Below are 13,033 nucleotides of genomic sequence, written 5' to 3'. Positions count from 1 at the left end.
GGGACAGGGGACAAACACCCTGGTGCTGGGCACAATTAGCAATTAGTGCTGGCAGCCATCGCTCACGGCACCCTGGGGACGTGTCCAGGGGGCACCTGGGGCTCCATCACTCACCCCAACACCAACCCACACATGCCATGAGTTAGGGAGGCCTCAGCAGGGCCCAGGGCTGAGTGAGGCCAGCAGGTCACGCTCCAGGGATCTGTGGAGCTGTTCTGGCCAAGTGTGTGGAAGGCAGTGCTGTCTCATTTTTAATGAACATTAAGATGAATGCAAATCCTGTACACGGCAATTTACTTCCCCCCGGAGTCAGCTAAGAATATTTTATTGCTAGTTTTGCTAATTCTCAAGCTGTTCTGTTTCTTAGAATTATCTTTAACCACTGAATAATGCAAGACTGTTGCATCACAAATATTAGTTTCTGCTATCAGTGGAAGGCTGGGCTCTCATCATTGTGTTATTAGGCTCTTATCTGCCTGCAGAAAGTCTTGTTCCTCAAATGATTGAGCTGCATGCTTAACTTTGACCATGTGAATAGTTTTCCTAAGCTGATGGAAACAGCTGCCCTCCACAAAATCCAGAGACTTTTGTACCAAAATTAAAAATAACAACAATTACTATTACAGTTATTATTATAGACTCTTGGGTTGAGGTTTTTCTCCCAAGTCATACACCAGAATTTGAAATAGAATTTAGTTACAAATTTAATACATCCTCCTGACTGCCCCTGGGGTTTTGTGAAAAGCCAGGGCTTGCTGGCAGGTTTGCCCTCCCTGCTGCTGCCCTCGTCCATCCCCTTGTCCATGGAGATCAGAGGGCTGGGGAGGAGGGACATCCCCATCAACACCTTTCATGCACCTCCTTGTAAAGGTGGTTTTAAAGCCAGCCTAACCTAAATTACCCCAGATCTTTGCTGAAATGCCTGGAGGCCTTGGTGAGCTGCACTCAGTAACAGGGTTGGAAGGGAAACTTTGCTTCAAGGTTTTTGCCTTAATTAATGAGTGATCAGTGGCTTTAGAAGGGTCATTTCCACCTGTAGCCAAAGGAAAATGGTCTCTCCCCAGCTAATTGGGAATTCACAGCCTGGGGCCAGGCTCCCACTGTGTGCAGGGCCATGAACCCCAAACCACACACTGACCCTACAAGGAGTGCATTTAGAGCAGCAGCTGCCATTTGAGCCATAATTTTAGTCATTAAATCTCTGTGTAAGCAGCTCTTGGTTTGCCTTGGTGAGCAGGATCAAGTGCCACGGATTTCCCTGGGGCTGGTGCTGGCCTGGCACTGGCACCTTTAAAAATCTGTCATTAGACCTGGCAATAAAAATGCAGAAGAATCATCATTTGGTGCTCAGCAGCTGCTAAACCGAGCTGGACAGCTGGGCACAAGGATTGGCTGGGAGTGAGATGGGAAGGACAGACAGACAGCTGGGCTGGGTTTGTCCAGCCAGTGTCATTCAGAAGAGTTCAAACCCACCTTGGTTTGGAGAATTAGCTCAGCCCCTCTGGCTTGTGCTTATCCTGGCTCTGTTTTACCCTCCAAGCACACACAAATGTTGGCAAATAAAAAACAAGTTGGTGTTCACCCAGAAGCTTTCCTCAGAGAGATAAAGTCTCTCTCTGCCTGTGCTGGAAGCTGCTAAAAGTGGATTGTCAAAAATCCCTGGCAGGCTGCAGAAGGAATAAGTCAGAATCGGGTCTCTGTCAATACTCCCAATCTTCATAAAGCAGATTTATGATACCTGAGGCTACTTTGTAACTGAGTACATAACAACCATGCCATTAACCTGTGCTATCTATAGCCAAACTCATTACTTTATGAAGTAGTTTGAGTAACCTCAGGGTATAAAGGGCAACCCAGCTAATCCTGGTGTGTGAAAACCATATTGATTGGGAGGGAGTGCGAATCAGACATGCAGATACTCACATTGGTGTGAGGGCTCCCTGGCCCGTGCTGCTCCCCAGCTGAGTGCAGGCAGCCAGCTCAGACTGACACACATTTATCAGCACAAATCTTCCCTCACCTTGTGCCTCGAGAAGGAGGGAGTGCCTTGCTTTAGTACAGAGCTATCGATCCTGAGGGCTCCAACAATAACCATGGGGTAATCAGAATTCACATTTTACCACAAACTGGGGTTGAGCTGCTTTTTTAGCATTTTGTGCGGACAGAAAGGAATTCAGCACCCTGTGAAAAAGGCCCACAAGGCACCACAGAGGAGAGGTTATAGGAATGCAGCCCCACAGATGACCCCAAATTCCAGACCTCAGGCAAAAAGCAATGTCAGGAAGGCAATACATCACATCACTACAGTACTGTATAAAATATTTAACTTCTAAGTACATTACCAAAGTGGTTTCTTTTGACATTACATTTGTGCTCTTGTAAAAGGCAGGAAACCAAGAGCAAATATCCATCCCAGAACAACCAAACATTGCTGCAGTGCCACGGCCATGCTGGCCCAGGGGACCTGGGACAAGTCTGACAAGAAATTCTCATTACCTCCTGCCCCAGTGCAGGATGCCCCCACAGCCCCGTGCTGTGCACAGCCCCCAAGCCCTGCCTGAGACACACTCCTGAGCACACCAGGGCAGGAAAGCGTGTTTGTGCAGAGAATCCTGCTATTTAAGTGCCTCTGATGAAAAGCATTTCATCATCTTCCCTGCCTTAATGCAAGGGAACATGCAAATGGAGAGCAGGGCTTTGCTGCAGGTGCCAGCCCCTGCAGGCAGGCAGTGCTTCACTTCCAAGGTGTGTAACAAACAGAAAAGGAACAACCTTTTCCTTGCTTAAAATGCTTCTCTAAATTTTTCACTGAGCATCTTGCTTTTCCATTTGTTCTGCTTCTGTTCATGCTTGTCTCTCCCATTTGTTCTTACACTTCTGCAGCTGCAGGAGGACCCTGGTGGCACTGAGGCAACTGCATGTGCAGGGGGGTGGAGGGGTGGAACTGCTTAAGTTGACATTTTACAAAGAAATCTATTTCAACACAGCAACCTCTTCTCCCCACCCCCCCCAAAAAAAATAAAATAGGTAACACAAAATAACCCTAAAAACAAACAAACTTACAGAAAATATTTTCATTGTGACTTATCAGAGAAACAACAAGTGAGGCTTCAGCCAAATTGGAATTAATGTCCAGTCACTGAGAATTCCCTGGCTGTGCTACCCCCCTGCAAATGGAAGCTCTGTCCCCATTATTTGGGCTCCCTCCTTCTAGGGGGAGATTGCAGTCAATCTAGAGACTTCAGCCCAAGAAGAAGAGGGCTTCTTTTAAGAGAAACTCCACATTTCCTTGCCTAAGAACAGCTCAGGTGAGCAGGCAAAGGGTCAAGTCCAGGCTGAGCCTCCCCGAGCAGGGGAGTATCAGGGCAGGGTCCTCAAGGACCTCTTTTCTCAAAGCATCCTAATGAGCACAGCCCAACGCCACAGAGGCTCCAGCAGGCTGAGCATGGAGCAGAGGGCAGTGCTGGGTTATCTCCACAAAGGAGATGCCTTTTTAGCAGGGTTTTTAAGCAATAGCAGCTGTGCTCTGCCTGCATCCCCTCCCCTGCTTCCCCCTGCTCCACAGCAACACTTGAACTCGTTGGCAAAGAGAAACTAAATTGGACAAAGACAGAAGGATAATTAAAGCCCCTGCATCTTCTGTTGGCTTTGCCCAGGCAGGAAAGGAAATCTTAAAGCTGCCCTGAAGAGGGATAAAGCCTCCAAGGGGCCTTGCAGCCAGCTCCACACCTATTGCACTGGCCCTTGTGGGGTGCCCTGTGTGCTGTGGGGTCACTGCCCTGCATCCCACCAGGTGCCTGCAGTCCCAAAACGAGCCCTGCCCCTCCTGCCAGCGAGACAAGGTGGCCCAGGGCAGCTGGAGGAGCAGCATGCCACCCCTGGGATGGGATCAGGGCAGGACCAGCAGGGCCAGCCCCAGCCAGGCAGCTCCTGCTTCCCCAGCTGCTCCCTGAGCTGTGCAGGGCCATGGCCCTGGGTGCCTCAAATGTCTGAAAATCATCCCATGGGCTCCATCCTGGTTATTTACAGGAGCTTATTCTCGGAAATCTCAGTGGGGGTTGGAGCCCTGCTATGCTAAATCCTCTCCAAACACAAATTAACAGACCCCAGACTGGGCTTGCTGCTCAAGTTGTGATTTAAAGTCTGTGCAGAGATGGCAGGTCAGAAGCAATCCTTCCCCAGGAATATGCTGCAGACCTCAAAATATTCATTGCCATCTGTCCTTTTCTGTCCTGGGTTCACAGAGCTCTTCTCAGAGCCCTGCCCTGGGCAGGGGGATGCCAAGGCTCCCGAGGAGCATTCACAGATGAGAACAGAAAATGCCCAGGAAATGCAGGTTCCTGGTGCAAGCAAAGTGAGTGGGGTGGGTAATCCTGCCAGGCTGCCTGCTCTGGGACAGCCCAGTGCTGCTCCTTGCAGACAGAGGGTCTTTTGGACTGATTGCATTATAATTTAATCCATCCTTCAGCGATTTTAGCTCTCAAGATTGTTGTTATTTTACACCTCAGCAGAAGTTCACCAGGAACAAAATGAGGTTGCAATCCTCTAGGGGAAGCTGGCAAGAGTCACAAATCCATCTTTGTGGATACAGATTTAAGCTTAGGTCCAAATAATTAGTTCTTTACCGAGGCCTTAAACTAAGGAGACAGTGAGTTCACCTGCAGAGGCTGCAGAATGGCTGCCTGGGAAGCTGCAGCACGCTCACATTCCCTTTCCACACTCATTTGTAAAGCAAAGGGTCAGTGCTGGATGTGGCTCCCAGTCAGGAGCCCCAGTACAGGGAGGGCAGGATGACCCAGAGCTCCTGGCTGCATTGCCAGGAGGAGCTTTCCCCGGGACCACAGACACCCCCTGGCTCTAAACTGAAGCTGATGTGGACAAACAGCCTTTTTGCACCTTCTCCCTTCTGCAGGCAGCCTCGTGCTGCTGTAGCACAATGTCTGGGGCTGCAGGGTCGCCATCAGTCCAGCAGGATGGGAGGAGGGAGGCTGGGAAGTCCAAGGGCACTCCCAGCAGCAAATCTCTGCTTTTGAAAACCCATGATGAATTAGCTGTGCCTTTAGCACCGCTCATCAGCGACTAAGAAAAGCCTGTTGTCAGTGCAAACAGCATGAGAGCCCAGGGAGATGGGAGGTGGCATTGTCCCTGTCCTCCCAGGAGCTGCTCCCTGTTCCCCCTGCCCTGAGGGCAGCACCACTGTGGGGGAGCCACCCAGCAGAGCTGCTGGGCACCAGTGAAAAGCTGGGCTTTAACTGGGTTTAACTGGGCTTTAACTGGGCTCTAACTGGATTTAACTGGGTTTAACTGTACTTTAGCTCTGAGCCACAGCACCCTCCTTGCAGGCACAGCCAAGCCCAAGGCAGGGCTGAATGATCCCCCAGGTCCCTCCTGCACCCGGATGTGGGTGGGTGTAGAGGCTCCAGGAGCAGAGATTTCACCTCTCACAGACCCTCTGAAAGGTGCTCAGCAAGTTCTCCATCCCCCCCACACACACAGGCTTTAATCTGCCCTTGCCAGGGAACATAAACCCACCCTGCTGGCCAGGCTGTGAGCCCCAGAGACCCGGCAAATTCAGCTCTTGTTTCATCCCTTCTGCTCCCCACAGGATCACCCAAACCCATCAGGAGGCACCAGGGCACCCCAGCCTCCACTTCTCCCCTCCTGCCCCTCAGTGGCTGTGGGACACCATGGGGACACAATTCTCAGGCTGCCACTGAGGAGTGATGGCTCCATCAGCCTCCCTCTGCGTGCCTGTGCCTTCCCCTATTTATTCCCCACTTGGAGCTACGGCCTGTGCCTGCTGAAGCATTGGGAAGTTTGTGTAAAGGTTTTATTGCTTCATTTTTAACCTCTGCAGAAATGTCTACATCATTAGCTTGGTTTTTTTCACCCTGGATCACATCCCCCTGTGCTTTTCTCCTCCCCATGCTCCTCTACTTGCCAGGCAAAGTGGAATGGGGACCTGGAGGGGGACATTTATTAATTTATTAATGAGGTTCTTTATCTCAAGGAGGGAGTTGGTCTGGATTTCTTCCACGCCATATGCAAAGATGTGCACACACAAGGTCTGGCTCTCCACCACTCTCTTCATTCCCATGTCTTGACTCCTCAAGGGCAAACAAACCCAGCCCAGTTCCTCTCCCACAGCCCATGGCTGGTTGTGGGGGCAGCAATGCAAAGCCATGGCGCACAGAGCAGCACCAAAACCTCCCATTGAGAGGTACCTGGCACGCAGAGCAGCACCAAAACCTCCCATTGAGAGGTACCTGGCACGCAGAGCCCACTCTCACCACGAAAGCACCAAAGCCTGGCTTGGAAAACCAAAGCTGTGACTAAGATCACAGCCACCACCTCCTTCAGCCCCCTGGGACATCTGCTGGAGAGCAGACTTGTGCCAGGCCCTGGCTGATCCCCAAGCTGACAAACTCTGCATTAGCACTCATTTGTGATGTCCTGCCTTAAATTCCCACCAGCAGGAGCCCGTCCACCCCACGCCACCTGGGTAATGACCATGACAAACCCTACAGGGCAGAGGGCTGGAGCTGGGCTGTGCCACCAACAGCCCCAAGTCCCCTCCCAAAGGAGAAGCTGCAGGAGATGCAGCCCCACCTCAGGAGCAGAGACCCCTTCCCCACCCTCATTTCACATCTAAACCCACCACAGCAAAACACCTGATCACACCCCATGCAGCCAAGGGGTTAAAAAAGTGCAGGTGGTGTAAAATTCATCATGCCCTGGCCTGATCTCCTTGCTTTTCCACAGGCAATAAAGAAGCAGCACAGATTTTCTTCTTCCTTTTGAAGATGTGTTCCTGCAGCCCTGGGCACACACACTGGCCATTTTGCCCTCACCCTGGCTGGGCTTGGCACAATTTTCCTGCTTTGAGAACACCCCTTGTCCCTGTGAGCAGGTCCAGCCCTCAGCCAGGCACAGAGCACGCAGGGACACAGCAGCAGAGACTGGGAATTCCGATAATCCCTCCGTTCCTTGGGCTGCAGAGGCCACTTTGCTGCCACCAGTGGCACAACCCAGCCCCCAGGAGCAGCGTGTTCAGCGTTTCTGATCACCTCAGACCATGCATTCCAGGTGGGGGATAAGATATGCAGAGCAAAATCCTCCCAGATCAGGAATGTGCCGCTGCAGGCATCAGCGATGCAGGCGTCGTGTCGGGGATTATCCACCCTCGTGGCGAGGAGGGAAGATGGATTTCCAGATGATAATAGCAATGACACACGTTGCTTTTTCCCCTTTCTGCTGACACACAATTTAGCAGTCACTGCAGAATTTTCTCCCCATTTAAAATTTCCATTTAATAGCCAAGGAGCTCATGTTAATTCAGATGATCTTTCCCGCAGCACGACGAGGAAGGGTACCTCTCCTAGAAGCTTTTTTCCCAGTCTCAGTGGCTGTGGATAATAAAAAAATATCTCCTGTGGCTTCCCAGAGGCCACAGAAAACGTGTCCTTTCCCACACTATCAAACTCCACTTGACCCAAGGCTGGGCAGAGTCAACAGTGTTTAAAAATTACACTCTCCTAATAGCATCTCCTCCTGGGAGGGCTCCAAGGAGGTTTCTCGATGTGTTTTCAGGGCAGAAGGGGATGCAGTGAGGGTCCTGCTGCCCGCCCTGAGGCAGAATCTCCATGGCAGGCAGGCCAGGCTCTGGTGGGGACAGCACAGTGGGCTACAGGGACACGGGCCAGAGGGCTGGAGCACCAACAGGCACCCCCAGCTCAGGGGGATGTGCTCCCCTGTCCTCCCCTGCAAACCTCACCCTCAGAGGCTTGGGCAAGACAGGGATATTTTACATGTGCTCCTTGGCTTTATTGCAGTTTTCCCATTTCCCCTGACCCTACCCCAGAGCCAGGCTGAGCACAGGGTGTGGGTGAGCCTGGCCCTGCCAGCAGAGATGGGAGCAGGGCTGTGCCCCCCTGACCTCCAGCCCTCCCCAGGTGCCAGTGAAGGTGTTCTCTTGGCAGCTCACCCCAGATGGGAAATTGCATCTTGCTTTTATTTGTGTAATTTCCCAACCAAGTGTAGCTGGAGAACCCAGGGAGCAAACTTCCTCCTCACTTAAACAAACAGCAAAACCATGACAAAATTCTCTCCTGTGCATTGCAGCTGCATTTATTCACTTCTCCTATAGAGCAGAAACATGGGGCATTGCCTAATGAGGGATGTGGGTGTAGAGGCCCCAGCAGCAGGGATTCCACATGCAAATCTCCTGGCTGGGAGCACAGCCAGGGTACACAGGGAGCACATTAATGCTTTGTGCACTGAGCCCCTGCCTAAAGCAGTGGCTAAACCTATTCTGAGGGAAGGAATTCCTGTGCTGAGCAATCCTGGGCTCTCTGCTCTTGCTGAACTTTATTATTTACCCAAAAGCATCCCATGGATGGAGCTAGAGAAGTGAGGACATCTCCACACAGAGCTCAGTGAATGGCACCCCACCCAAAGTCCCTCCCTCATTCCTCTCCCTGCCCTGAAATAATGATATAAACCCATATAAACCCAGCGTTTTCAACTTCTTCTTTTTTTTTTAATGGTAGGACATAATTCAGGTTATTGCCAAGAACTGCAAATTGTTTACCAGCCCTGTGCAAACAAAGACTCTGATCAGCCACAGAAGCACAGCCCTGAGGCTTTCCAGCAACCCGGAATTCTTTAATTACTTAACAAAAGCTCAGCCTTACTTTTCTTTTTTTTCTTTTTTCTTTTTTTGTTTTTTCCCCTTTCCCTCAGCTGTTACCTTGGAAAACCACAATCCTGGATGCCTTCCATACCACAGGCTGCTAAAAACCTCATTTAGTGATGATTTTGCCCAAGTAGTTCCCCAGCTGGGATGGAAGCAGGGCTGTGCTCTGTCAGGAAGAGCTGCCTGGGACCAGCAAAACAGCCTTGGCAGGAACTTCCCTGGTGGTAAAAGTTTCTCCTGAACACACACACGTGCTCGTGGACACATGGAATGAGCATCCCCTAATTCCTCCCCGATTTTATACCTGGATCTTTGCTCGGATCCGGTTTTGGCCACCCCAAGAAGGATTTTGGAGACAAGCAGGCAGATGAGTTTTCACAAACGTGATGGGAAAGGGGAGCAGTGACTGGGAATGCAGAGTGTAGCTCTCAAAAAATGGGCAAAACCCATCACTCCTCCAGCAGCAAGAGGAGGGAGAAAGGAATCGCCATCCTTTAGCTCTCACCTAACACAGGCACCACCCCAGCACAGTCAGGGAACAGCAAGGCAGGTGCAAAGTAGAGTTCACTAAAAATTTAGTAAGATGCCTTATTTTTACCATCTCAAAAAAGCCTCCAGTCCCTTTTCATTGAAAAAACCAATCTGCACATTTGGAAAAAAAAAAAAAAAACCAACTTTTTAACAAAGGAGTCAAATTTGCATTGCATTAACCGAGGAGGAGCAGTTCAAGGTGCAGAATAATTCACTGTCAGTCTCAGGGAGGGGTCTGTGGAGGGTAAATAAGGCTCGTGCACAGCAGCTCAGTGTAAGCTGTCATTGCAGCCAAGGCATCAGTCAGGAGAAAAACAGAACGTTGGAGGATCTCAGAATACATAAATTAAACATGCTTACCACTTGCCATCAGCAAAAAAGCCTTAAAAAAATAAAAAAGCTCCTTTAGAGATCCCCCCCTCACACACACCCTCCCCCCTTATCTCTACTGCTTCTCCTTGCAGCATAAATTCAGTTTCCAACATCTCCATTTTCAGACATCCAAATGGACTCTGAGGAGAAGGGGGAGGGTGCAAAACAAACCCCAAAGTTTGGCAGAGCTGTGAAAATGCCAGCTCAGCACAGAGAGATGGCATCAGCCTCAGCACAGCCCCAGGGGGGGATTCCTGGGCTGTGGGGAGAGCAGGAAAGGCATGGCAGGGTGGGCCAGGATGGGCTGAGCTCTCAGCATGCCCCAGAACCCGAATTTCCAGCCTGGGCCCTGGACCGCCGTGGCACCCATGGCATCTCCCAGCTTTCTGGCAAACAACCCCATCAATCCCCAATCAAACCCCTGGCAGCACCAATGTCACAGTCAAATGCAGTGAATTGATTTGCCATAAGTCATATTTACTGTCTCAGCCATAAATGTGTCAAACCCAATCTTTTTAACTGTAAATAATGCCAGAAATTCTCCTTTTTTCAGAAGCCTCCACGGCAGAACCTCCAGCAGAGAACAGGAAGCGCTGTATTGAAGTGTGGGGGTGTCAGAGCTGTGTGTACAAAAATATCTGATCCAGACAAGTTTTCCTTCATCCTCTGGGATCTGCCATGGGTGGGGAGGCCGAGAGGGAGGTGGGATGGTGGCAGGATTGGAGGAAGGTGCAGGTGAGACATCACACACGGCACTCCCCAGCAGACAGGAAGGTCAGGAGGGAGGGCTGATACTGCCTTGCACTGGGTTTGTTTTCCCTTCAGTTCCTGGGGGAATTGCACCCCTAGAGCTCCTTGACACTGCTTTTTGGGATGCTTTGATAAAGCTCAAGGAGAGTGGCTCTGAGATGGAGCCTGCTCACTGCCAGCCTCTGCCTGAGCGCTGCCAGAGCTCCAGAGCTCCCTGTGCCTGTGTGGGTCCCTGCCCCACAAACAGGGGTCTGGGCCGTGAGACCATTGCACTCAGCTTGTTCGGGGTGTTGGTTCTCACTAAAACAGCCAGAGCAGCCCAAGCTCAGAGCACTGCCTCACCCTCTGCTCTGCATCCCAGCTGTGAGTCCAACACATCTGTCTGCACAGTGCACTCCCTGGGCTGCTGCCAGAGCAGGGAGAGCCAGGACTGCAGTAATTGATGTCAAACTGCCCTTCCTGCCAAGGTTTTGGGCTGATCTGACAGTGCCAATGGAAATCACAGCTTAGGTTTAAGAGAAAGCTCTCCCTGAGAGGGAGCCTGAGCTCCTGTCCTCCCCCTGCCTATTTGAGCAGCCTTGGGAAACATCTCCTGACACATCCCTCACCTCCTTCCCGTCTGTCAGGACCATCTTGATGGTGTTTTCCTCCTCCCCTCTCCTTTCTTTGCACTCATTTCTCTTTTCATCATTCTCCTGTCTCAGCTGACAGATCAAAGCTCTGCCCCCAAACCCATCTAATCACAGACAATCATTCCCATTTCCCTGGAGTTACACAACAAAACCAGGGTGGGAGGCTGCAGGAGTGTCCCTCTGGCACATGGATGGGAGCACCAGTCCCTCCACAGCCTCTCACTGTCCCACCTCAGGCATCCCTGGTCCAAACCCACCCCACCAGATGAGCCCCACAGCTGGAAGAAGCAGTGGGTCACAAAGGTGTTTGTGAGCTCTCCTCCAGCTCAGCCCTGAGCTGAGGAGCCCTGTGCCTCCACCACGAGGCTTTGCCTCCAGAGTGCCTGGCTGATCCCACTTCATCTGCTCTGTGCTGCCTGTGGAGCCCACAGAGGAATCCCTCAGAATCCTGTCCCAGCCACGACCCACAGCCGTCCCTGCTCTCCCTGCCAAAAACCACCTTGGGACATGGGGACCCTGCTCCCACCTGGCTCAAAATGGACTTTTGTGGGCACAGGACACATTCTCAGAGGGTTTGGGTTTCTCCTGCTGTTACATCAATGCTGAAGCAAAGCCAAGGCTCTGCAGCAAGTGGAGGAGCTGCTGGAGTCTTGTGCTCGTGGTGGGGTGAAGGGCTCAGAGAATCAGAGAATAAACTGGGCTGGAAACACCCACAGGGACTGAGCCCAGTCCTTGCTCAGACATCAGAATGGTGTGGTTTAGTGGGCCTGGTGGTTTCCATGCAGACCTTGGGCTTGGGGGTCTTTTCCAGCCATAGGAACTCCATGAGTCCAAGATTTCTGCGTCTGCCTGACCTCCCACCTGCCCTGGTACAACTGAACCATCACCCACTCTGAAACCTCTCTGCTCTGCCCAGCTCTGGGCTCCCCTCAGTGTTAAATTGCAGGAGCTGCAGATGGGATTTCACACTGGAAATCAGAAATAAGGGCACTGCTTTGTGAACTTCCAGCTCCCTGATCATTAAAGCCAGCATCCTTTCAAGATGAGCACAAATCTCCCACTAAACATGCTCCAAACCAGAAGGAACACAATGGGGGCAGCAATTAGGAGCAATTGCTGCATAGAGAGAAAAATAATTGTTCTGTATTTCTTTGGAAAAGCAACTGGGAGAGCACCTGAGCTGGGGTGGAACAGGCTCCCTGGCCATCCCTGTGATCTGGACATTTTTCATAGTTTTACATGGGGATAGAAGTAAACAAAAAAGGGTCTGTGTTGAATTTTGTTTGCTAAATAATGAAAGGTGGAAGCATCAGAAAGCTTTGGGAAAAGACACTCCAGGCGGGAAGGACAGGATGACTCTGCCCTGAGGACAATTTCAGTGTTTACCTCTATCAAAGCCACCTCCAAACACCCAAACACTGCTCCACAGGGGCAAGCCATGGCCTGATGCATCATTTCTTTGTTTTTAACAGGTTTTCCAATTTGTGTCATGCCCAGCATCTCCAGGGCTTTGTCTGGGAGCTGTTGGAGGCACAGGAATGCTGGAATCTGCCCCTCCTGGTGGCACTGTCAGTGGAGGATGTCCCTCAATGGAGCAGCCTGGACACACAAATTCACTGTTGCATATTCAACAGCACCAGTTTGCCTCCTGAACTCTAATTTACTCAAGGTCTCTATGGGATCCTAAATGGACTTTGAGATATTTAATAAATGGACCATTAGTATTCCCTTGGTTTTCCATGTTCAGCAGTGTCAACATGTTTCTAATGTATGGCAGAGCTTCCCAAATGAGCCAGGCTCCCTCCCTGTAGCTCAAACTAAGCTCCCTGCTTTCCTCTGCTGCACCAGACCAGCCTGACACAGCCACGGGAGTGGATGTGAAACCCCCAAAAAGCTCCTGCATTAGATCCTCACAGCAGCAAAGCCTTTCTTTAAATCAAATAAAGAAGACAGCCCCTTCCTTCCATCCACTGGCAAAGTTTAAACTCCAAGGATAAAGTCTGCCACCAATTAAAAAGAAAAATGTGCAGTGCTGAAGGATGCAGAGGGGAGG

The sequence above is a fragment of the Geospiza fortis genome, unplaced genomic scaffold, assembly GCF_000277835.1.
Source record: "Geospiza fortis unplaced genomic scaffold, GeoFor_1.0 scaffold361, whole genome shotgun sequence".
Lineage (NCBI taxonomy): Eukaryota > Metazoa > Chordata > Aves > Passeriformes > Thraupidae > Geospiza > Geospiza fortis.
The sequence above is the reverse complement of the archived record's forward strand: the minus strand, read 5'-3'. Positions refer to the sequence as shown.